The 25,226-nt window shown below is 39.2% G+C and overlaps 1 long non-coding RNA gene across 2 annotated transcripts in view; it reads right to left on the bottom strand.

Moving 5' to 3' along the window:
• Nucleotides 1-10,601: 10,601 nt before the first annotated feature.
• The window catches only part of LOC131894299 (uncharacterized), a 79,195-nt gene continuing 64,570 nt past the window's right edge, over nucleotides 10,602-25,226 (bottom strand). For both annotated transcript variants that reach the window (XR_009374876.1, XR_009374875.1), the window contains one exon: nucleotides 10,602-11,591. This is a non-coding gene — a long non-coding RNA (uncharacterized LOC131894299). The remainder of the gene's footprint in view (nucleotides 11,592-25,226) is intronic.

The following is a 25,226-nucleotide window of genomic DNA, read 5'->3' as shown; positions in this document are numbered from 1 at the left end:
TTGTGCCGCTACTGCACCAGTGTGTCTTGCAGGCAGGACACCATTGTAGATGGAAAGCTTTGTACCTGGGTTGTGTTTACCTTTCTCCTTGGATAGCACACACAGTGCCTTCAAGTACCATGAACACAAGGCTGTAGGAGTGAAGGCTTTAGGTAAGCACCAGCTCAACTTCTTTCTGTGTGTTCCATGAATTGTGTAAGTGTTGTCTGCAGCAACAGGACCTTACCATCAGTTTGTGGATAACCACCAACATCCTTGGCAACAGCCTGGGTTGTTTGGGGATTCCTCTGGGATCCATTTAGCCAAGAATTTGATTAGATGTAACCCCTTCCCAGCACTGGGAGTTTCATTTGGTGACAAGACTTGTCCAACTGGGGTTCTGTCTCCCCCCTTATGTAGCAATTTCATTCAGATTGCTTTCATACATGTATATATTTTAGGAAGTTTCTAGTGTATTAGGTTTCCATAGACCCTCAAACGACTCTTAGTTTTATCTGTCCCTCCTTGTATTCCTTCCCTTACCTCCCACATCCCTCGCGATCCTTGTTTGAACCTCCTGGTCTAGTGAGCCCCCCATCCATCCATAACTATCTTGTTTCCCCTTCCTAGGAAGAGCTGTCTCTGCCCCCTGCCCTGGTCCCTCACTCTCTACCTAGCCTCTGTGGTATATGGTTTGAAACTTGCATATCAATGACTTAACAGCTAATATCCACATTATCAGTGAATATATACCATATTTGTCTTTCTGGATCTGAGTTACTTCACTCATGATGATATATTCTAGTTCCTTCATTTTACCTGGGAATTTAGTGTTTTCATTTTTTAAATAATAATAATGAATCTTTTTATTATATGTTAACATCAATAATAATGTTATAAAAGATAATTATACGTTCAAATAAAAAAAGTTTAGGAAGTTACGAAAGCATCCTCTGTTTTATACATTTACAAATCTACTTAACTTATGGCTTAATACAGGCTCTTTGTGGACTGTCATAAATGCTTCAATAGTCTGTTCTGATATGTGGTTTGAGTTGGTAGAGAAATTTTAAAAAAGCCCTCATGCAGATCTGTAGGTAAGAAAGGAAAGAATAATTTAATACCTTTCATGTGATGTTTGAGCATTATTCTTTATATTATACCCAAACTTGACAAGCCATAGTGTCTTAAAGGGAAGTTGTAATGTAGAATCTGAAATCATATCAATCAATTCCAGCCCATTAAAATATATTGACCTATTTTTCACTTTGAATGAATGGATTTTTAGCAAGCATAAATTCTAAAGTAATACACTGGACTCTTACAAAGTACTGGAGGGATTTCTGAAGATTTTCTAAATGTTGACACATTTCCTTACCCCAAATTAATATTCATTAATATCACCAGTTACTTCATCAGGAAAGCTGCCACACTAATGGTGGCATAACTGTGGATTTTCTAATACCTTTACTTGAAATCTTGAATGCTGTCATTATACACAAATATTATTCACATTCTTCATTTCTTTTTATATTAACATATTTATTGATTCTTTAGGAATTTCACATCATGCACCCCAACCCCACTCATTTCCCAGTCTTTCCATGACCACCCTCTACCCTTTTAGCCTCCTTCACTGTGATAGTTTGAATGTAATTGGACCTCATAATCTCATAGAGAGTGGCACTATTAGGAGGTGTGGCTTTGTTGGAGTGGATATGGCCTTGTTGGACGAAGTGTGTCACTGTGGCTTTGAAATCTCGTGTATGCTCAGGATACTGCTCAATGTCACAGTCAACTTCTTGCTGCCTACAAGATGTAGGACTCTCAGCCATTCCTCCAGCACCACATCTGCCTGCATGCTGCCATGCTTCCCACCATGATGATAATGAATTGAACCTCTGAAACTGTAAGCGAGCCACCCCAATTAAATGTTTTCTTTAAAAGAGTAGCCGTGGTCATGGTGTCTCTTCACAACAATATAAACCCTAACTAAGATACCCCTCTCCTAGAAGAAATTTTTTTTAAAAAGAGAAATAATAATAAAAAAAAAATCTCACTCCTTCAACTTTCCCACCTTCCCATCACATACTCGTCAGAGTGGCTTGGGAGTCTCATGTGGCACACAGTAGACCCTTTTGTCTACACAGCTTCACTTGCAAATGTTCATTGCAATGAGTTGTTGGCTGGGTCAAGGCCTCTGGCTTCTGGGACACCATCAATACTGGACCCTCATTGAAACTTCTCTTGGTTATCCTGCTGTTGCCCTAGTCATGGAGTGTGGTATGATATTTTGTTTGTGTTTTGACAAATAAAGCTTGCCTAGAGATCAGAGGGTGGAACTAGCCACTAGTTAACCATAGAGACAAGAAAGTAGTGGCACACACCTTTAATTCCACCACTTGGTGAGGGGGAGGAAGCAGGAAGATCAGAAGTTCAAGGCCACCCTGAGCTACACAAGATTGAACCAGTCTAAAAGAGAAACAATGCCAAGCAGTGGTGGCACACACCTTTAATCCTAGCACCCAGGAGACTCATGCCTTTAATACCAGCACTAGGGAGGTTAAGACAGGAATATAAGGCAGGTAGAGACAGGATCTCAGCCCATTCAGTCTGAGGATTTGTAGAGACAGTATTTCATTCATTTGGTCTGAGATTTTGTAGAGGTAAGAAGTCTCTGGTGGCTGGCTGCTCTGCTTCTCTGATCTTCCAGCTTTCACCCTAATCTCTGACCCCGGGTTTTTATTTAATAAGACATTTATTTCCCATCCTGAAATGCATATATGCTTTACCAAGTCCAGAGTGCTTACTACCTCCTGCTCACTTGGCCAAATGAGCATAATGTCATCAATGTAATGGACCAGCGTGATACTATGTGAAAGAAAGGTGATCAAGATCTCTCTGAACTATGTTATAGCACAGGGCTGGAGAATTTACATACCCTTTGGACAGAACTGTAGAGATGTCCTTCTGGCCTTGCAAGGTAAAAGAAAATTGCTTTTGGTGGTTCTTATTGGCAGACATGGAGGAGAAAAAGGATTCACAAAATCAGTAGCTACATGCCAGGTCCTGGGAGGTGCATTAGTCTATCTAGGAAACCATGTCCGGTAGGTATTGCAGCTGCGACTGAAGTCACTATTTAATTAAGCTTGCAATAAACGGTGTCATTCTTCATTTATCCATCTTCTGCACAGCCTAAATAGGGAGTTAGATAGAGATGTGGTGGGAACCACCACCCCTAATCTTTTAAGTCCTTGACCATGGCCCTAACATCTCTAATCCTTTAACTCCAGTGCCTTCTACTTGGCCTTTCCAACCATAATAGCCCTCACTCCATTGGTCAGGCAACCAATGTGGGAAATCTGCCTACTTCTAAATATTTCTGTCTCATTTATACATTTTGGAACTGGGGAAATAACAAGACAGACAGGTCCTGATATAGTATAGAGACTACATTACCCTAATATAAATAAGCAGATCATACAGATCAGACCTCTACAAAGAAATTTCAGAATTAAATGGCACAGATCCAATCAATTTGACAGGTATCTGTAGAGTATTCCCTTCAAATGCTGTGGAATACACGTTTTTCTCAGCACCCTATTGAACTTTCTCTAAAACAGATATCCACTTAAGGCCATAAAGCGAGTCTCAACAAATACAAAAAGAATCAAAATACTCTCTTGTATGTCATCAGATCACAGTGGAGTAAAAGTAATAATCAGTACAGGAAGAAACTACACAAACATACTGAGATCAAAACATTATTGAACGACCATGAAGAAACCGGAGAGAAAAGTTCCTACAATAAAACGGAAATGAAGGCACAGTATATCAGAATCTCTGAGACGGAGCAAAGGTAGTTCTGAGAGTCAAGTTTACAGCTATGAATGATTATATTAAAAGATGAAAAAGAGTACTGGGAATAGAGTTTAGTGGATAAAGTGTTTGCTTTGTAAGCATGAGGTCCCAAGTTCAGATGCCCCAGCATGCACATAAAACCTGGATACAGAAGCACTCCCCAGTAAAGCCCTGTGCTAAGGAGGTGAAGGCAGGCACAGCCTGCTCAGTTTGATGGCCATCCAGTCTAGCCAACACAATGAAATCATTGTGAGAACTAATCTCGGGAAAAATAAGATGGAGAGCAACAGAAAAAGACCCCCAATGTTGACATCTGGTCTCTGCACATATACCCTCACGTGTGTGTGCACACGCATGGATATATTACACATACGTTCAACAAAGAAGTCAAGGGAATAATTTCACCATCCAGTTCAAATCTTAGAAGAACAAGAAGCAGCCAACCCCAGCAGTAGATGGAAAGAAATCTTAAGGAGCAAAGCAGAAATTAATGACATGGAGACTAAGGACAATACAAAGAATCAATGAAGCCAAGGGTTGGCTCTTAGAAAAGACAAGATTGATAAGATTGTAGCCAAACTAACCACAAAAGGGAGATATCTAAATAAATAAAATTAGAGATGAAAGCGGCTATGAGAGCATATACTCGTGACATCCAGAAGGTCACTGAGGAGCAGTTTAAAAACATATATTCTACAAAGCTGAAAAGTCTAGAAAACAACCAGAGACAAATATGACCCTACAAAATTAAATCAAGAACATAAACAACTTAAGCAGATTTATAAAGAGCAACAGGGCTGAAGCAGTCTCCCAACAAGGAAAAGCCCAGAAGTGGGCAGAGTCACTGTTCGATTCTACTGGCCCTTTGAAGAAAAGCTAACAATGCTTCTCTCAACATAGTCCATAAAGTATAAAGAGAAGGAAGCATACAAGATTCATTACATGATACCAGTGTTCCCCCAACACCAAAACCAGATATGGTTACAACAACAACAAAAAACAATAAACACAGATACAATAGTTCTCAATAAAAATAATTGCAAATCAAATTTAACAACACATTAAAAAGAGTATCTATCATGATCAAGCTAATCTCATTCCAGTAATAGTTCCACATATGTATAATAAGTAAGTATAATATAAGTATATATAATCAATAAGTATAATGCAACAAATTAAGAGAATTGGGTACAGAAATCACATGATCATGTCAGTGCAAGGGCCTTTGTGATAAAATCTCTGAGGAAATTAGGAATAGAAGGCACATAATAAAGGCTATGTACAAAAGAAAAAGCCCAATAAAATAAAATAAAGGCTATGTACAACAAACCAATGTCTAGATTAAACTAAATGGGAAAAAAAACTCAAGCTGTTACCTCTAAAATCAGGAATGAGGTAATGGTGTCCATGATTACTCAATATACTACCTCATAGCCATGGCAATCAAGAAAGAAAAGGACATTGAGAAGAGCAATGTTAGACCACTACCTCCTAGCATGCATAACAATCAATTCAAACGGATCAAATATAGTCATGTCACCTGAGACTCTGATAGTGGTGGAGAAAGACAGGGAAAGCACCTCAAGATATAGGTGTAGGCAATGGCTTCCTGAAAAGGACTCCAAATGCTTAGGAAATAATTGCAAGAACTGACAAATAGGATTGTAGAAAATTAAAAAAAAAAAAGAACCTTTCTACATAGTAAATGAAACAAACAGCACGGTGAATACACAAGCTGCAGAACCTAACCACACATCTGACAAGAGGTTAGTATATCAAATCTACAAAGAACTCAGTGACTAGAAATCAAAAAGCTGGAGCTGGGGACATGCCTCAGTGGGTGAGGTGTCTGCTGTAGAAGCATGAGGCCCTAACTTCAGATCCCTACCCTAGCCTTGTTTTATGAAAAGAAGAAAAGAAAAGAAAAGAAGAGAAGAGAAGAGAAGAGAAGAGAAGAGAAGAGAAGAGAAGAGAAGAGAAAAGAAAAGAAAAGAAAAGAAAAGAAAAGAAAAGAAAAGAAAAGAAAAGAGGAAAGGAAAGGAAAGAAAAGAAAAGAAAAGAAAGACGGGTGTGAGGGTACATTCCTTGACCTCAGCTCTGACTGGTGGAGACAGAAGGGTGCTGTGGGCACAATGGACAGCCAGTTTAGCCAATTGATCAGTGAGAGACACTGGCTGATAAATGTTTAGTGTGGTTTCCACACATCCATACATAGACATGTACAATCACACACAGAGATACAACACACAGACACATGCACACAAGCAAATTAACCTATGAATAAGTAATCAAATAATCAACAGTACTCAAAAAGAGAAATGGAAGTAGCCAAGAAATAGTGTTTGAAAAAATGTTCCACCTTAGCCTCCAAAGAAATGCATACTCGAACTATACTGAGATTCCATCTCATCCACTTCAGAATGATGGTCCTCAAGAAAACAAATGACAACAGGTATTGGTGAGAATGTGAAGGAAAAGAAACTTTTTACACTGCTTGTGGGAGGGGGAACTTGAGTAGCCACTATGGAAATCAGCACAGAGATTTCTCAAAACACTAAAGCTAGAATCACCATAGCACCAGGCTAGTCTACCTCTGGAAGGAATCTAAATCAGCACCAAAAAGAGATACTTACACATTCATGTTTCAAAGCCATGCTCATACAAAACCCACACAAAAGTAGTCTCCTGCAAGAAACCTATAAACAGATTACATCTACTTAGGGTTTCTCCAGACATCCATTGCCAACCATTTTGTGCTGTCCAGGGTTATCACCTTGGCCCATGATGGATATCTGTATCAGTGCCATGTTGTTCAAACATAAACTGACTCATAAGGCCTCTGTAACCTTCAGAATAACACTGCCCACAATGAGCTAGGTATTCCTACATCAATTAAAAATCACGACAGTTCTCCAAAGACATGCATGCAAGTCAACCTATTCTGGATAATTCCTTTCCAGGTGATTCTAGGTTGTGTCAATCAGCAATTAAAGTTAATGAGCCCAGTTGCTTTATCAACTACATAGACTAGGGGTATGGCTTATGGTAGAATGCTTAGCATAAGAAAAAACCTGAATTTGATCCACAACACCTCAAAATCAAGTGAAGAGCACTGTTTCATGATGTTACTGTTGCCAATAGTCTTCTGGTCAACCTCGCTTTCTCCTCTATCAAATATGAGGTTGTGCTTAGCTGTTTACTATGATTGACTGAGATTTTTATTCTATTTGGTAGTTTCTTTCCCAATACTTATTCTTCATTTTAATGCTCATGCTATTCTCAGTTTGGCCAGTAGGAGCCCCTTCAAGTTGCCCTGTGTCCTTTTGACCTGTCCCCCTAGTTCTTTGAGCATTATGTTACTCTCTACCATGACATGTTCTAGGTTCATCTTCTATTTCCTTGCTCCTGTCTGGATTTGGTTATTTCTCCCAAGAATAGCATATATGTTTTGATGATTCACATTAACTGTCATCCTGGTAAAAACCTAGAATCACCTGTGAGACAGCCTCTGAGCATGACTCAGAGAAATTAGCTTGATTGCCTTAATTGAGAGAGAGAGAGAGAGAGAGAGAGAGAGAGAGAGAGAGAGAGAGAGAGAGAGAGAGAGAGAGAGAGCTCCTGCCATCATGGATTCCCTGCCATGATGACTATACCTTAAACTGTAGCCAAAATAAGCATTTTATCCCCCTTTTTTGGGGATTGGGTGGGAGGGTCAGAATATTTCATCACAGAAACTGTAAAAGAAACTCAGACACACATCCATCTGTACACATCAGCATTTACATACATAGAGGAGTTCCTCACCCCCAAGAATCCCTAACAGACATCTTTCCAACTCCAACCCAATCCCCAGAGTGTTCACCTTTCCCCACTCCCACTTACGAGTTCCTCCTCACTCTCATCCTGTTCATCTGCTTTGTTCATCTTATTTTTCCCTCTGTTTCAGCTTCTTCCTCTTCCCTAGTATATACATAGGAAATCTGGCCCCCAGCAGGTTCTCAATTTCATCTTATGGCTTGACCTAACCAGAAGGAAATAGATCATATTCAAAGCAAAGACCCTAGGTAAAGCATATCTTAGCATTTTTAAACTATCAAATACAGATTTTAAAATACTCTAAAAACCTAAGAATAGCATTTTCTTTAAAACAAAACAAAACAGGCTCTCTTCAAAGGAATAGACATCAGATGCTTATCTTTCTAGTTAGAGAATTCCCATGAGAAGGTGAGTAGTCTAAAGCGGTCTGGAAGTGAGGTCCTATGGCATGAACCACGCTCTACGGAAGCAGAAAGAAGAGTCAGTTCTTCGAAGCATGCTGGGAAATTCCTACAAGAAGCTTGTGGACAGAGTTGCTAAGGAGAGAACGCCTCACTGAGCCATCAGCAATAGACCAGTAAAGAGATCATGGAGAGCGGTCCACAGAACTTCCTGCAAAGCTCAGGGTCAACACAATTCCTCCTTACAGATGCCAGAGCCAATAATGAACCTGAGAGGAGACTGAACAAAAGCAGAGGGAAGGAGGTGATTCAGAGACCTGAGGACAGAATACACTTGCGAGCTTATGTAATGTTCAGAAAACGATTTCCTAAAACTCTTAGTACTCTCAAGTGAATGCGAGCACAAAGTCAAGGAGTAGAGGATAAAAGGAATCTCAAAGGTTACCTTACTGCTTTGCTGCATCTGCAGCATCTTTCTAGAAAGATCTTTTCTATGCCTGTATTCATGGCTTAAAGGATGTTGATTTGGGGGTCTGATCTGTAATAACCTGCCTTCTTTCCTAATTAGCATTTATTTTTAAAGCTGCCTCTGTAGGTAAAAGGTAATATTTGCAAATATTTTATTGTATCTTTCTGTTTCATGATTTGTATAACTCCTTTTAATTTTACTGCATGGTTTCGAATGACCAAAATATTAATAAAAGTTGTATCTTATGTTTGACTTTAAAAGAGACTGATCGAGAGAGACCCTGTCTTGAAAAACCAAAGAGAGAGACAGACAAACAGATGGAGAGAGACAGAGACAGAGAAAGACAGGGAGAGGAAGAGAGAAGAAGAGAGGGAGAGAGAGAGAGAGAGAGAGAGGGAGGCTCATCTAAAGTCTTATTGTCAATTTGGAATTTGATCCAAAATAAATATTCAAATTGGATCCACAATAAATATTCCTGATTTGGTTAGAGAGTATGTTTTTATTTCCAGTTTTAAACAAGTAAGAAATGACTATTAAATTTTTTAAAATCCATCTAGTTTCCCTCAAGATACTCATATGTTTTGGCTTATTTCTGTGTTAACATGTATTGATCTAAGAAAGCTGAACTCTGCTTCATTCCTGGAACAAGCCTTATTTGGTCATGGAATATTATTCTTTTAATATACTGCTGGATTCTATGGCTATTATTTTAGCCAGAATTATAGATTAAAATAACAAGTGGTATTAATTTTTAGTTTCCCTTTTTCTGTGTTTTGTACTTACCTTCCGCTTCCATTTGAGAGTTATGCAAGCTTTATAAAACGAACCGGGAAGCTGACTTCCCAGTGTCTGTCATCTTTGATGGACGGAGCTCTGGACCCACCAGCAGCAGACAGGTAGGGTGAGTTGCTTTGAGTTTCTTTTCAGTTTCTGGTCTTCGGTCACTCTTACTTTTGTACTAGCTCTAGTTTCTAGTGTTCTACTTTACATCTTATCTGTTGTTGAGAGACCTAACATGGTGCTTGAAATGTACCACTCCATGTCTTCCCAGCTTTTAGAGTTTCTGTTGAGAAATAATTATTCAGACCCATTTGATTTGGTGCCTCTGTCTCTCAGCTTTCAACATACTTCCTTTTCTCCATAGAGTTGGTGCTTTAGTTATGATGTGACACAGGATAGCTCTTTTCTGGTCTTGTGTGTTTTTGTGTTTTAAATGATTCCTTTGCCTAAAAAGCCATTTCTTTAGTTAGATTTGAGAAATTCTCTTCTATGATTTTTTTTTTTTTGGTTTTTCAAGACAGGGTTTCTTTCTTTGGACACGTATATAGACCTAGGCTGGCCTCCTTGAACTCACAGAGATCTGCCTGCCTCTTCCTCCCAAGTACTAGGATTAAAGGCATGCACCACCAACCACCCAGCATCTGCTGTGACTTTATTGAGTGTTTTCTCTCTGCTTTTAGTACAAATTTCTCCCTTTTCTATGCCCATGATTTATAGTTAGTCTTTTCATAGGATCCCAGAGAGCTCATATGTTTTAGTCATACTTTCTTATTGATTTATCTTTGTATTACCTGAAAGTTCTACTCATCTACTTTATCTTCAAGCCCTGAAACTCTGTCCTTTACTTTAGTCTATGAGTGATAATTTTCACTGATTGTTTGTTTGTTTGTTTGTTTGTTTGTTTTTCAAGACAGGGTTTCTCTGAGTAGTCCTAGATGTCCTGCAGCTCTCTCTGTAGCCCAGGCTGGCCTCAAACTCACATAAATCCACCCACCTCTGCCTCCTGAGTGCTGGGATAAAAGGCATGCACCACAACTGATGAGCTTCACTGATTTTTTTTTAAGTTTGACTTATTCAATATCTCATTCCCAGTGTTTAAGTTTGATTTTTCAGTAATTCTATTTATTAAATTCTATATTCATATCTGTATTGACTTCTTTTTCATTCATCTGTTTATGCTCTCTTTTAATTTATTCAAGAATTTATTTGTGTTCTTTATTTCTTTGAACATACTTACAAGTAATCTTTTGAATTCTTGTTTGGGGTTTCGTACAGCTCATTCTTATTGGAGGCCGTTACTGTGGGATTAGTAATTTTTGGAGAAGTCACGTTGCCTTGGTCTTTCATGTTTCTTGTGTTTTTTGCACTGGGACTCTAACAACCCGGATTAAATTGTTGTTGGATTTCCTTCCTTAATAACTCATGTTTATTTAGTGGAAATGTTTGCAATGTTCAAATAAGACTAAGTCATAATAGGCTTAAGATGTTGTTTCTCTGATAGATCAGGGGTAGTTCAGTAGTTAGACTTTCAAGCCACATGCTCAGAGCAACAAGTTCAATTTTCAGGACTGTTCAGAGAGTAGAATGCCAGTCACTTAAAACACTGTCACCCCTTCAACTTCAGTAGTTTTAGGAAGTAAAAGAACCCAAATAGTACTGTGTGCTCCAAGACAGTAGTTACTGAGGATATAAATAATAAGGAAATATGCAAAGTAAGTCTAGCAATAATTATTAGAATAACAGAGAAAGAAATAGAGGAGGAAAAACGCAGGGAGGAACAACAGAGGCATGGGAAGGAGATGATACTGAAGTCGGAGTGAAAAGAGAGAAAGGAAAGAAACACAACCAGACAGCCTCACACAGTCCCAGCTCTCAAGAGGCTGAGGCACAGACACCCCCAACTCCAGGCCAGCCTGCGTTCTTTGGGAAAGCCTATCCAAAAGGCAGGAAGGAAAGGGGAAAAGAAGGAATGAGGTCAGAGCGAACCAAGCTGGTCCACTCAAATGATGTCAGACATCAAACAAGGGAGGAATACAGTAAGGAAAGAGGAAGTGCGTGGCGATGCAGTCTGGATACAAACCCCTTGCCTAGGTGCTGGTTCCAGTATTGTTTCTGGATGTTCTGTTCACAGGCTTCCAAGATGCCAGTCGTACCCCTGGGTGGTCTTTTGTGTGTTCAGTAGCAGATGTTGGTCTTGTCTCTGAATGCGTGTATCACATTGTGAATGCTGGTTACATCTCCAGGTGGTCTTTCCTAAAGTCAGGGCACATGTTCAGAACCTGTGTCTGCATGGAGATATGAGGAAATAAGCCAGTCTATTAATACTTTAGCATTTCATTCAGGAATAATGTTTTAAATTGTTGGAACAATCTGTGCATTTGGTATTTAAATGGTTATAGGCTTTTTAAGTTTGGGAAATATAAGAAAATATGAAAGATTACTGCTGTGATCCCACATCACAATATGCAATTAAATATGTGACTTGTTAGATGCAAGCTGACAGATATTAGAGACTATCTGAATTTTTCAATGACACTGAAATTTCACCTAAGGTTTGCTATATTTATCAGAACCTTTTCAAGCATTTAGAAAGCTGTGTCACCTGAAATGCTGAAAAGAAAATCAACTGTATTAAGATAATTAAAAACCATTTTAATGATTGGAAGAATTTAATTAACTGAGCTGTAAGTGGAACTGACTGTTCAGAAGGATATTTCAGTTCATCTTATATTAATGTAACTTGAATCAGGGGAAAAGTTGCCATTTTTATTTGCACTTCACTAATTTTATGACTAGGTTTACAATGAACTTAGAAGATTAAGGAAAAGCCCAGCTTTCTAGCCATACTCTTAATAAATGAAAAATTAATGTTAACATCTTTAAAAACAATCTTTGTAGGCGCTGGAGTGGTGGTTCAGTTGGTCAAGGACTTGATGTGCAAACATGAGACTGAACTGAAGCCCCAGCCAGTCACCGTGCTGCACACCTGTCATCCCAGCACTAGGGAGGTAGAGACAAGACGGTACCTATGGCCTGCTTGTCAGCTGTTCTAGCCAAATCAGTGAACTCCAGAGTCAGCGAAAAACCTTGCCTCAAAAAATAATATGAAAAAAAGTAATAATATGAACAATAAATGTCAACCTCTGTCTTCTATATACATACATACGTGTGCATACACGTACCTGTATGCATACACACACACACACACACACACACACACACACACACACACACAAATGCATAACCACCTTTTGCACCCAAACTCTACCTTGGAATAGTAAACTTCATGAGTATCTTGAAACTGAGCTTAAAATTTAGAAGTTCAAGTTCCTTGTACCCAAAAATATAGGTCTCTGATGGGGGTTGAGAGGTGCTCTAATCTACGGGTATAAAGATAAGAATTTAGAGGGCAGAGTAATACTATGTCCATTTAGGAGGGTTTCTATTGCTATGATAAAACATCATGACCAGGCAGCAGAGGCAGGCAGATCTCTGTAAGTTCAAGGCCAGCCTAGTCTACAGAGTGAGTTCCGGAACAGTTAGGACTACACAGAGAAACCTAATCTCAAAAACAAACACCGGGCAGTAGAGGCTCATGCCTTTAATCCCAGCACTCGGGAGGCAGAGCCAGGTGGATCTCTGTGAGTTCGAGGCCAGCCTAGTCTCCAAAGCGAGTTCCAGGAAAGGCGCAAAGCTACACAGAGAAACCCTGTCTCGGAAAACCAAAAAAACAAACAAAAAAAAAAAAAACTAAAAATAAATGAATGAATAAATAAATAGATAAATAACATTATGACCCAAAGCAACTTGGGGAGGAAAGGGTTTATTTCATCTCATACTTGCACAACACATCATCAAAGAAAGTCAGGGCAGGAACTGAAGCAGAAGCCATGAAGGAATGCTGCTTACTGGCTCATTCAGCCTGCTTGCTTGTTTGCTTGCTTACTCTCTCTCTCTCTCTCTCTCTCTCTCTCTCTCTCTCTCTCTCTCTCTCTCTCTCTCTCTCTCTTTCTTTCTTTCTGAGACAAGGTTTCTCTGTGTAGTTTTGGTGCCTGTCCTGGATATATCTCTGTAGCCCAGGCTGGCCTCGAACTCACAGAGATCCGCCTGGCTCTGCCTCCTGAGTGCTGGGATTAAAGGTGTGCGCCACCACCGCCCGGCTCGGCCTGCTTTCTTAAGCCATCAGGACCACTTGCCCAGGGATGGCACCCTGCAAGGCTGGGGCTGCCAATATAAATGATTAATCAAGAAAAGGCACAACAGACTTGTTCACAAGCCGGTCTGGTTAGGGCATTTTCTCAATTGAGATTTCCCCTCCCAAATGACTCTAGCATGTGTCAAGTTGACAAAACAAAACAAAAACAAAAACAAAAAACAAACAAACAAAAACCCAAAACAACAACAATAAAAAAACAAAAACAAAAAACCTCTATGTGTTTGGGTATAGAGCCATCTACTGGAGCACTGATAGCCTTTCAGGGACCTCGTCCCTGAATGAAACTGATTCTCTGGACTCCAGAGGCCATGACTTACAATAGATCATCAGATAAGGGTAGAATTTCATGAGGCCCTCGTCTATCCATGGTAGCATTTTATCCGGCAGTTTTTGTGCGTGCAGTCAAACTGGTTTACGCTCACGTGTGCGGTGTTTCTGTCATGTCTTGTCATGTCCTTTTCCATGATGGTCCCTGAACCATGAGAGAAAGGGGTTTCATGTAGATTCCCCATTTATACATAAGCATTCTCAAACTTCTTATTCTCTTGCATAGTAGCCAGTTGTGAGTCTATTAGCTATCATCTACTGCAAAAAGAAGCTTCTCTGATGAGGGCTAAGAGGTGCACTAATCTATGGATATAAAGAAAAGAACTTAGGGCAGTGGGTCTCATCCTGTGGGTCATGTATGAGATATCCTGCATATCAGATATTCACATTATGATTCATAATAGTAGCAAAATTACAGTTATGAAGTAACAACAAAATCATTTTACGGTTGTGGTTCATCACAATATAAGCAACTATATTAAAGGGTCACATTTTTAGGAAGGCTGGGAACCACTGATTTAGGGGGTAGAGTAATACCATGTCCATTTAGTAGACTAATAGTACTGGGTTCTCCCCTAGGGCTTATAACCTAGCCAGACATGGATGTGGGGCTCAGTTAACAGTACTAGACATGAGGTCCATCGTGTGGGAAGGGCTTTAACTCAGAGGGTGGTTGGATACTACCATAACATCTGTGCCATCATGCACCAGTAGGCATACCTTGCCAGGCCAGTCCCTGTTGTCATTCATGGGGCTCATAGCAGGTAAGACTGTGCATGACTTTGCCCCCAAGTTGCATGCATAGACCCTTGCAGAACTATGAAAGCTAGCCAGTAGGGATGATGCCACCGGGGCTGTGTCATGTCCTGACCCAATTATGTGGTGTCTTTGACAACAAGGTTTGAACATCAACTTCTGAAGGATAACAAAGATTGATAGCAGTAACCAATAATATTTCAATCCCATTATTACACTGTATATATAATTTAAACATTAAAACCAATCTTTCTTCTAAGACTGTAAAGAAAAATGAAATAATGACATGTTTGGGAAAATGGATGGAACTGGAAATCATTATGTTAAGTAAAAAATGTCAGACTCAAAGCCAAACATTGCATGTTTTCCCTCAGATGCAGAATCTAAATTGAAATTGGATATGCATGTGCATATGTATAAGTGTACTTGTTTATATATGGTGATATTGCTTTTATTTGATTCTAGGAATTCTAAAATTTCCTGCTTCATTTCTTCAGTGGCCTTCCGTTTATTCAAAAGTGTGCTATTTGTTTTCAATTTTTGTAGTTCCATTGTTTCTATTGCTGTTGATTTCAAGTTTTTTTCTACTATGGTGTAATAAAAACAAGGGCTCATTTCAATTTTTAAAAATTTTTTTAAGACTTGCTTTGTGACCTATAATATGGTCAATTTTAGAGAAAGCTCCATGTGCAACTGTGAAGAATCTCTATTCCCTATCTGTTGGATGGGATATTCTGTAGAAATGGTAGAGCCCATTGATCTAGGGAGTAACTTCACTCCAAGATGTCTTTGCTAAGATTTAGTTTGGATGACTTACCTAAAAATGACAGTTGGGTATTAAATTGTGTCACGATTGTTGTATCAGAGCCTACCTGATCCTTCACGCTTGTTTTGTGTATTTGATGAAATTGAGAACTCTAACATTCATTGCATACATTTTCACAATTGTTTTACTTCTTGAAGGCTAGCTCCCTTTGTTAATATATTAACGTGACCTTCTTCACATCTTCTGTAGCTTGGGGTTCAAGTCTACTTTATCAGAAGTGAGAATGCCTACTTGCTTGTGGGTTTGATTCCCTTTCAGGAGGCTGCTGAAGGAAGAACTGTGTCAGTCTGGTTTCTTCTCCTTGCCCCACCCATCTTTCTTTCTGGAAGTTTCAAGAATCCTGACACTACTTGTGATCCTCAAGGATCTTTCTTCATCTCTTTGGATGAATCTTTTTTTTTTTATTCTGACTCATTTCTTATTCTTCACTTTTACCCAGCCATACTGAGACAGTTTCTAGTCTGCTATGAGACCCAGAAGTCAATATTCGATTATTATACTGAGGTGCTGTGCCACACAGACACGGATCGGTGAAATTTAAATGTATATTACTACATGAAGGACTACATACTGTATAATTAACTTGCCTGACATTCGGTGACAAGCAAAATTATAGAAATGGTTTTTAAAAGGTGGCTGCAAGGGGTTCTAGGGAGGAAGAGAAAAGAGAGTTGACAGATGAAATATGGATTCTTAGGGTAAAGAAACTATTCTGTAGAACTGTAGCGATAAATATATGACCTCACATACTTGTGAAAACTCAGTTTTGCTGTACAGATAGTATGTAGATTAAAATATAAACATTTGAAAATATCAAATCATTTAGTAGCAGAACTCTATCTCCTCAGTGAGATAGAATGAGTCAGCAAAGCTATCACAGAATTTGTTTTGTAACTCAGTACCAGGTTCCCCATGATCTCAACATCAGGCAGAAAACACAGGCCCATGTCCCATATCCCAGACCCGAGTTTGCAAAAGGAGGCTTCATACCCTCTACAGAATCAGGTAGAGATACATACCTTGGCAAAGCAAACTCAAGTTTGAGCCTGCAACATCATCAGCCTTGGAGTGAGCAAGAGCACACCTTCCACCCACTACCAACTATGACTATTCAAACTCATAAGAGTGGGAAGCAGGTATAACTTGGGTTATCATTAACCTCGGCATCCAGCAGAGTATCCTCACCACCCTATCCTAGCCATGGGTGATATAGCATTCCCAACAAGCTTCCCCATCACCGGTCAGAGTCCTACACAGTGGTCAAACTGACTTATGTTTCTGTCTGCATCACAGCCAGCCTGAGATTGGGCCTGCATGTACCCTGACACCATGCAAGTTCTTGCATCTGTGATACTAAGCCGTAACCCAGCTTCGCACTAGTCTAGCTGACTAAGGGACTACCTTCACCCACTCTACTCCAACCTCAGGCTACATAGCATAGAGAATTTACTCACAAAGGGTAAGGCAGGGTCATAACAGGCATAGTAATTTTTCTTGAAACTCAATGTCAGGTAGGTAAAACCCAACACTGGATCCTAAGAGCCACCTCCCCTAGGCCAGCGTCCATGAACAGACTCTCTGGGACAGTTCCAATGTCAAATAGAAAAGTGTCTGCTGGACTTTGATTCTAGACAGTATCACTGTGGATTGACTGCAGTGGGATGGGGCCAGAAGTCCACGTCAGCAGCAGGCATCCCACAGCAGTGTGGGCACTGGTCCTGTACCAACGCTGTGTTGACAGTTGAACTCATGATATGCCGTTGCGACGCTTGTCCCACAGTGACTCTGCCTTAACCAAACAGCTCACTGCAGAGCCTGACTATAGGCAGTGACTCTGATGACATACCTGGGTCTCCCTTCTCCGAGGGAGACACAGTGAAGTGGCTGCGCTCAGTTCATTCTAAACAATACAGCAACTGAGGGTTTAGGACAAATCTGGGTCGCCCTCTAGTGTTAAAATGGTGACAACACACAAGAGCAGACTCGGGGCAAATCCAGTTTTAGGGTGACAGCTAGTGCTGAAATTGTGGGAGTGTTATTGTCGGAGAAAATAATCAGCCCGCTTGGAATGTCTAGAAAAATAAGCACAAGACTGCAAAAAATACCCAATCCTTAGTGCACAGATGGCATTGCACACCAAGCGGCATCAAGAACTTCCACTAAAGAGAGATTACTAGGAATTAGGAAAGGAGATGGAGGGAGAGGGAAAGAAAGGAACAGAGGCAGAGGCAGTGGAAGGAAAAATAGATATAATCAATGCCTGACTTCATATATGGAAGGTCAGTGAATCCCACTTATGTGTACTAGAAGTATGTGTTAATTAATTTTTTTTTTCCAGGGCTGTGGGGGACGGTTGTGAAAAAGACTTTTCAATGAACTATGACCCCATCTAAGAATCAAAATGAGGTAGAGAAACCAGTCAAAACCAACATGGATAAAGTGTAAGGTGTAGGATTTGGATCAGCTGTGCAGTGGTTCGAATGAGAAATGTCTCCTGTAGGCTCCTGTATTTAAACACGTGGTCTCTGTTGGTGATGCTGGTTGGGTAGGTTTGGAGATATGGCTTGCTGGAAAGGAATCATCCACAGGAAGAGAAGGCTTTGCGGGTATAGAGCTCCGCCCTACTTTCCAATTTGCTTTCTCTGCTTGCTGTTTACAATTGAAGTTGTTCACTCAGTCTCCAGCTCTTGCTATCATGCCTGCTACCACATCTTCTGCCATGATAGACTCTTAACCCTTTGGAACCATGAGCCCAAATCAACCCTTGCTCCTACAAGTCCCCTTGCTCATAGTGTTTTATCAAAGCAACTGAAAAGGTAACTAATAACTATTAAGGGAAGCCAAAAAAAAAAAAAAGAGTTTCAAGAAAACACACACACACACACACACACACACACACACACACACACACACAAAACAACCAAACAAACAAAAAACACCCTCAATACGCTAACAGTGAGACCTAGTAAAGATATGGGAGTATTTTTTTTAATTAAACAAAAATCTTTGAACTGGAAATACACTAAGTAAAAAAATAAACACATTGAAAAAGATCGATAGTAAATATATCAAAGAAAAAGAATGAGGCTGAATACAGACGTATTAAAGAAAGAGTGAAGAGGACTGAAGAAATTGTGGACATATTGGAATCACATTAAAAGCAAAAAAATCTGAATTATTGGGGTTCGAAGTCTTCTGGATGCCGAAGAATGCTTATTCAAAGATATAATGACAGAAAAATCCCAAACAAAGGAAAATACAAAATTCAAATATAGTATGTTTAGTGAACTTAGTCTACCCCCAAGACATAATAAAGCTTTCAGAGGTCAAAGACACAGAGATGACCCTCAAGTCACCAAGAGAAAAAAAAGACTGAAGAATCCTCAGCATGACTTAGCATACCAGGGGAGAGTGATGTGAGATTTTCCTAGTCCGAGGAAAGCAAAGATCAACCCAGAATGCTGTAACCAGCCAAGCTGTCCTTCAGAAGGAAAGATAGAGACTATCTCTGTACCAGACCTGCCTTATAGAAAGGCTAAGAGAGTCCTGGAGACAGATAAAAATGTTAATGAACAAAATAGCAGAAGGCGTAAGAGTGATGAGAAAGGTCTGTTATTACAAAGTGATACGTAAGCCATTCATCCCTTAGTCATAAGAAAACTAAAAATAATTATAATATTACTAGTCATTTCTAATATATTCAGGGATGGATGAGACAGAGAGATGTAACATGGGGTACCAAAAATTCAAAATTTGTCCTAAAATTTGGAAACTACTACAGAAAAACACTTCAAGAGACAGGCATAAGAACGTCTTCCTAAATAGGGCCTCAAAAGCCCAGGAAACAAGAACTGACTAAGAGACTCGCATCCAATTCTTCACAGCAAAGGAGACAATTAGCAGAGCGAAGAGGCAGGCTACAGTATGAGAGTAAATCTTTGCCAAATACTTCTATGACAGGGAAATGATGTCCATAATATGTTTTCAAAACCCAAAAAAATTCAACAGCAAAAAAATAATCCAAAGTTGCGCAATAAATGGGCAACTTCAAAACATACTTTTCAAAGTAAAAGTAAAAATGGCCAATTAATAATGAATAAAAAATGTTAAACGTTTTTAGCTATCAGGAAAATACAAATCAAAACTACATTGAGATTCCATCTCATCCCACTTAGAAAGCCAAAATAAAAAAAATTTGGACAAGCACACAGGGAAAAAACAACTCTTACATAGTGTTAATAGAAATATAAATCAACACATCCACTATGGGAATCAGTAAGGAAGTCCTTTATAAACTTAATGGCTATAAGATCATGGACACATCAGAAGGAATCCAAGCATACAGTAAACATTTTACACATCTACACTTATCACACACTATTCTTAATAGCAAAGTCATGGACTAAGCTTTAGTGTCTAGCAACAGATGGTCAGAGAGAGAAATGGAGTGCATATACACAATGCAATATTCTGCCATAAATAAGAATGAAACTATGTTATTCGCAGGAAAACAGATGGAACTAGAAATCATCCTGCTAAATGAACCAAGCAAGAGTCTGATATACAAGGGCCACGTTTTCTCTCATATGTGAAATATAGAGGGCAGGAGAGGTCATGAAAGTGGAAGGGAGACAAATAGTGATAAGAAATGAGAATAAGGGTGTAGGGAAAGGGATAAGTGATGGCAATGAGAAGTAAATATAATCAAAGTACCTGAGATGTCAAAATAAAATCCATTATTTTGAAGGATTAATATTTGTTAATAGAAAAGAAAAAGAATTCAAAATGTAGGAAGGAAGGAATGGAAGTATTAAATATTACTATATGTCTTAGTTAGGGTTTCTGCTGCTGTGAAGAGACACCATGACCATGGCAGCTCTTATAAAGGAAAACACTTAATTGGTACTGGCTTACAGTTCAGAGGTTTAGTCCATTATTGTCATGGAGGGAAGCAAGGCAGCATGCAGTCAGACATGGTGCTGGAGCTGAGAGTCCTTACATCTTGATCCAAAGGCAGCAGGAAGTGAACTGACTCACTGGGCATGGCTTGAGCATATACAAGACCTCAACGCCTACCTCCACAGTAACACACTTTTTCCAACAATACCACACCTAATCTAACAAAGCCACACCTCCCATTAGTACCACTCCCTTTGGGGGCCATTTTCTTTCAAACCACAACAGTATATATTGTTTTATACCTTTCCTTATATTATGATCATAATACATTGCTATCATCCCCAAATAGCTTGCTATAACTAAAAGATCTGTATTTTAAGCCTCATGGTAACTGGAAGTGACAAACAACGCAAAATATAAGCAAATAATCAAAACATACCACTATTTAATTTAATATCATATTCAGAAACTTTTCTGACCATAATATGACAAAACAAAATCAATAACAAGAAAATTTTTGAAACAGTACAAATATGTGGAAATTGAGCAAAACAATTTTAACTTTCCCTCTTCTGATGCTGAAGATGGAACCCAAGGACTTATGCAGACAAAGTGCATATCCACTAGTGAGCTACAACTCCAGTCCAAAACCTTATTTTGTATAACAAATGAGCCAAAAAAAAAGAAATCACAAAGGGTATGTTTAAATTTCTTGAAACAAATGGAAATGAGATACAACAAAAGAACAAGCAAGAGAAAAGTTGATAGTAGAAGAATCTTCATCAAGAAAAGCCATGGGTTAAGTTACTTTTCTCTTGCTGTGATATAACGCCATGACCAAAGTCACTTACGGAAAAAGCATGTAATTGAGTACTCCTATATTTGGTACATGGACATTTAGGGTGATTGTTTCCTCTTACTTCTATTCTGTCTTACAATGGCTAAGGGATAAGACTACATCATGGCAGGAAGGCAAGGTAGCAAGTGGCAGATATGGCACCAGGAGCAGGAAGCTAAGAGACAGGGAACTAGAAGTATGGTGAAGCTCTAAACTCTCAAAGCCAAACTCCAGTGATGAGCTTCCCTCGGCAAGGTAGCCCTACCCGCAAGCCTCCCCAAACCATGCCATCATTTGGGGACCAAGGGTTTAAATACACAAGCCTATGGGGGACATGTCTCATTCAAAACTCTGTCTGCAGAATTATCCCAACTAAATAATCCATTGCTTTATCTTGTGGGGGCAGAAAAATAAGAATGAACTAGGCCAGACTAATATACCCAGCAAAAATTTCAAACACTATACACGGAGAAAACAAGATTTCATGACAAAGTCTGATTTAAACAATTTCTGTTCACAATTCCAGCCCTACAGAAGATAGTAGAAGGAAAACACAGACCAAGGAAGTTAACTATATCCACAAAAACTCAGGCAATAGACTTTACATCAGCAAGACCCAAAGAAGGGACTGACACACACACACACACACACACACACACACACACACACACACACGTACTACCAATAACAACATAATAACTGGAATTAACAATCAGTGGTCCTTAATATTATACTCAATTCACCAATAAAAAGACACAGGTTAACAGAATAAATTTGAAAACAACATCCATCTTCTGGGGCACACAAGAAACACACCTAAACATCAAAGATAGATACTACCACAGAGTAAAGTGTTGGGAAAAGATTTTCCAATCAAATGGACCTAATTATCAAGCTAGTATAGCTATCCTTCTATCTAACAAAATAGATTTCAAACCAAAATTAATCAAAAGATATAGAAAAGGACATTTCATACTCATTAATGTTAATATCCATTACAATGATGTCTCAATTCTGAACATCTATGCCCCAAATGCAAGGGCACCCACATTTGTAAAAGAAACATTACTAAAGCTTAATGACACCTTGAACCCCACACATTAATAGTGGGAGACTTTAACACCCCACTCTCACCAATAGACAAGTCGTCCAAACAGAAACTAAACAGAGAAATAATGGAACTAACAGATGTTGTGACTCAAATGGACCCAATAGCCAACAGCAAATTAAACGAAGAAAAACTTAAAGCAATTCCACTAAAACCAGAGACAAGGCTGTTCACTCTCTCCATATCTATTCAATATAGTACTTGGAAGTTTTAGCTAGAACAATAAGACAACTTAAAGAGATACAAATTGGAAAGGAAAAAATTAGAGAATCACTATTTGCAGATGATATGATAGTACACATAAGTGACCAAAAACATTTTACCAGGAAATTCCTACAGCTCTTAAACACCTTCAGTGAAGTTACTGGTTACAAAATTAACTTAAAAAAAATCAGTAGACCTCCTACATACAAATGGGCTGAGAAAGAAATCAGGGAAACAATACTCTTCACAAGCTACAAATAATATAAAATATCTTGGGGTAACTCTAACCAAGCAAATGAAAGACCTGTATGACAAGAACTTCAAGTCTTTGAAGAAAGAAATTGAAGAAGATATCAGAAGATGGAAAGGTCTCCCATGATCATGAATTAGTAGGATTAACAAAGTAAAAATGACCATCTTTCCAAAAGCAATCTACAGATTCAATGCAATCCCCATCAAAGTTCCATCACAATCCTTTACAGACCTTGAAAGAACAATACTCAACACAACTTCAGATGGAAAAATAAAAGATCCAGGAGAGCTAAAACAATCCTGTACAATAAAAGAACCTCTGGAGGTATCACCATCTCTGATTTCAAGCTACTATAGGGCAATGGTAATAAAAACCACATGGTATGTATTAAAAAAGACAGGTTGATCAGTGGAATGGAGTTGAAGATCCAGAAGTAAAACCATACACCTATGGACACTCGATGTTTGACAAAGAAGCCAAAATTATACAATGGAAAAAAGAAAGCATCTTCAACAAATGGTGCTGGTCTAACTGGATGTCTGCATGTAGAAGAATGCAAATAGATCCATATCTACCATCCTTTACAAAACTCAAGTCCAAGTGGATCAAAGACCTCAATATAAAATCAGATACACTGAACCTGATAGAAGAGAAAGTGAGGAATAGCCTTGAGTGCATTGGCACAGGAGACAACTTTCTGAAGAGAACACCAATCACGCAGGCAGTAAGATCAACAATTAACAAATGGGACCTCATGAAACTGAAAATTTTCTGTAAGACAAAGGATACTGTCAATAGGACAAAGAGGCAGCCCACAGAATGGAAAAGGATTTTCACCAACTCCATATCTGACAGAGGGCTAATATTCAAAATATATAAAGAACCTAAGAAACTAAACATCAAAACACCAAATACTCCAACTAAAAAATGGGATACAGAACTAAAAAGAGAATTCTCAATAGAAGAATCTCAAATTGCCAAAAGACATTTAAGGAATTGCTCAACATCCTTAGTCATCAGGGAAATGCAAATCAAAAAGACACTGAGATTCCATCTTACACCTGTCAGAATGGCTAAGATCAAAAACACATGACAGCTAATGCTGGAAAGGATGTGGAGCCACCACTGCCTGGCAGTTGTGGGTTTTTTTGTAATGGTCTCCATCTGGTGCATTCCCAAGTTTCCTTGATAAGAGGTGAGTGCCAAACTTATCCATGTGTATAAGAACAAATCTTTAGAATGTAGTTAGGGATTATATGGTTTAATAAAGTGGTGGTTGGAAGATCTCCAAGATCCAGGACTTCACCAGCCCTGGGTAATTGGCTGGTTTCTAGTACCAGGCATGGTTTCCTTCTTCTTGAGTAGGTCTTCTCTCCTTTGGAGGCTAGCATGGTGCCTTCTATACAATGAGAGCTAGTCCTCATGGAGGAGGTATTCAGGTCAGTTCCAGCTCAGGAGCCTCTGGACTCTGTATCTGAAGTATAGGTGTCTTCAGCAATAAGGGCTTACCTTCCACATGTATGTGGACAATAGTTAAAAGAAAAAGAAAAGTACATGAATCTGCCTGTGTGTTGAAGTTAACTCTCTCCAATGAGAAATTCTCAACATTCACAGGTAAAGGAAAAAGGGATGATTTTTCATGAGGCTTTTTTTTTCACCTTATTTTTTTCTCTTCTCTTTCTTCCCCCCAAACTCCACACCATGTATCTGTGTGTGTGTGTGTGTGTGTGTGTGTGTGTGTGTGTGTGTCTGTGTGTCTGTGTGTCTGTGTATCTGTGTGTGTGTGGTTGTGTACACATGCCCCTAGTGTTCATAGATACTGGAAGAGGGCATTGGATTCCCTGGGGCTACAGTTGTGAGCAACCTGTAACTGGGAACCCAGCTCATGTCTTCTGGAAGAGCAGCAAGTGATCTTAACAGCTGAGCCATCTCTCCAGTTCAGCTCTTTATACAGCTTTTTTTATGTTGCTTTGAAGGCAGGAAGCTGAGATTTCTGGCAGTTTGGGTCACTAGGACCATATATGGTTGAGAAGAAAATGGAATGTGAGCAAGACCATCAAGGCTACACTAGCCATCACTACTGCCTTCAAAGCCTTTTCATTAAGTGAAACATCCACTAAATATCCTGTGTAAATCTCCATTCTTTTATTCCATTGATCAAGATAACCCTCTTACTCTCCTAGAGAAAATAATTTATAGAGAGACACAGCAAGTCATCAAGCCAAAGGTTCAATTAGACCTGCCTGGCAAGATATACCCATTGGTACAATAGTGGTATGGCTATTGTGGGGTTAACCAACTGCTTCCTGCTTGGATCTGAAGCCCTCTCCATGGGGGGAAATTCCTGCTTCCTAAAACCTGGTCAAGAACCCATAGCTGGTATGATTATAGACCCTAGAGGAGAACCTACTAGAACACCTTGTTAAATGAACAGTGTATCAAACTGCCCTCTAAATATTTCTGGTTAGACCTATAGATTAGTGTTGCTCTCAG

This window comes from Peromyscus eremicus, chromosome 17 (genome assembly GCF_949786415.1).
Source record: "Peromyscus eremicus chromosome 17, PerEre_H2_v1, whole genome shotgun sequence".
NCBI classification, from domain to species: domain Eukaryota; kingdom Metazoa; phylum Chordata; class Mammalia; order Rodentia; family Cricetidae; genus Peromyscus; species Peromyscus eremicus.
This window is presented reverse-complemented; position numbering and strand designations above follow the sequence as displayed.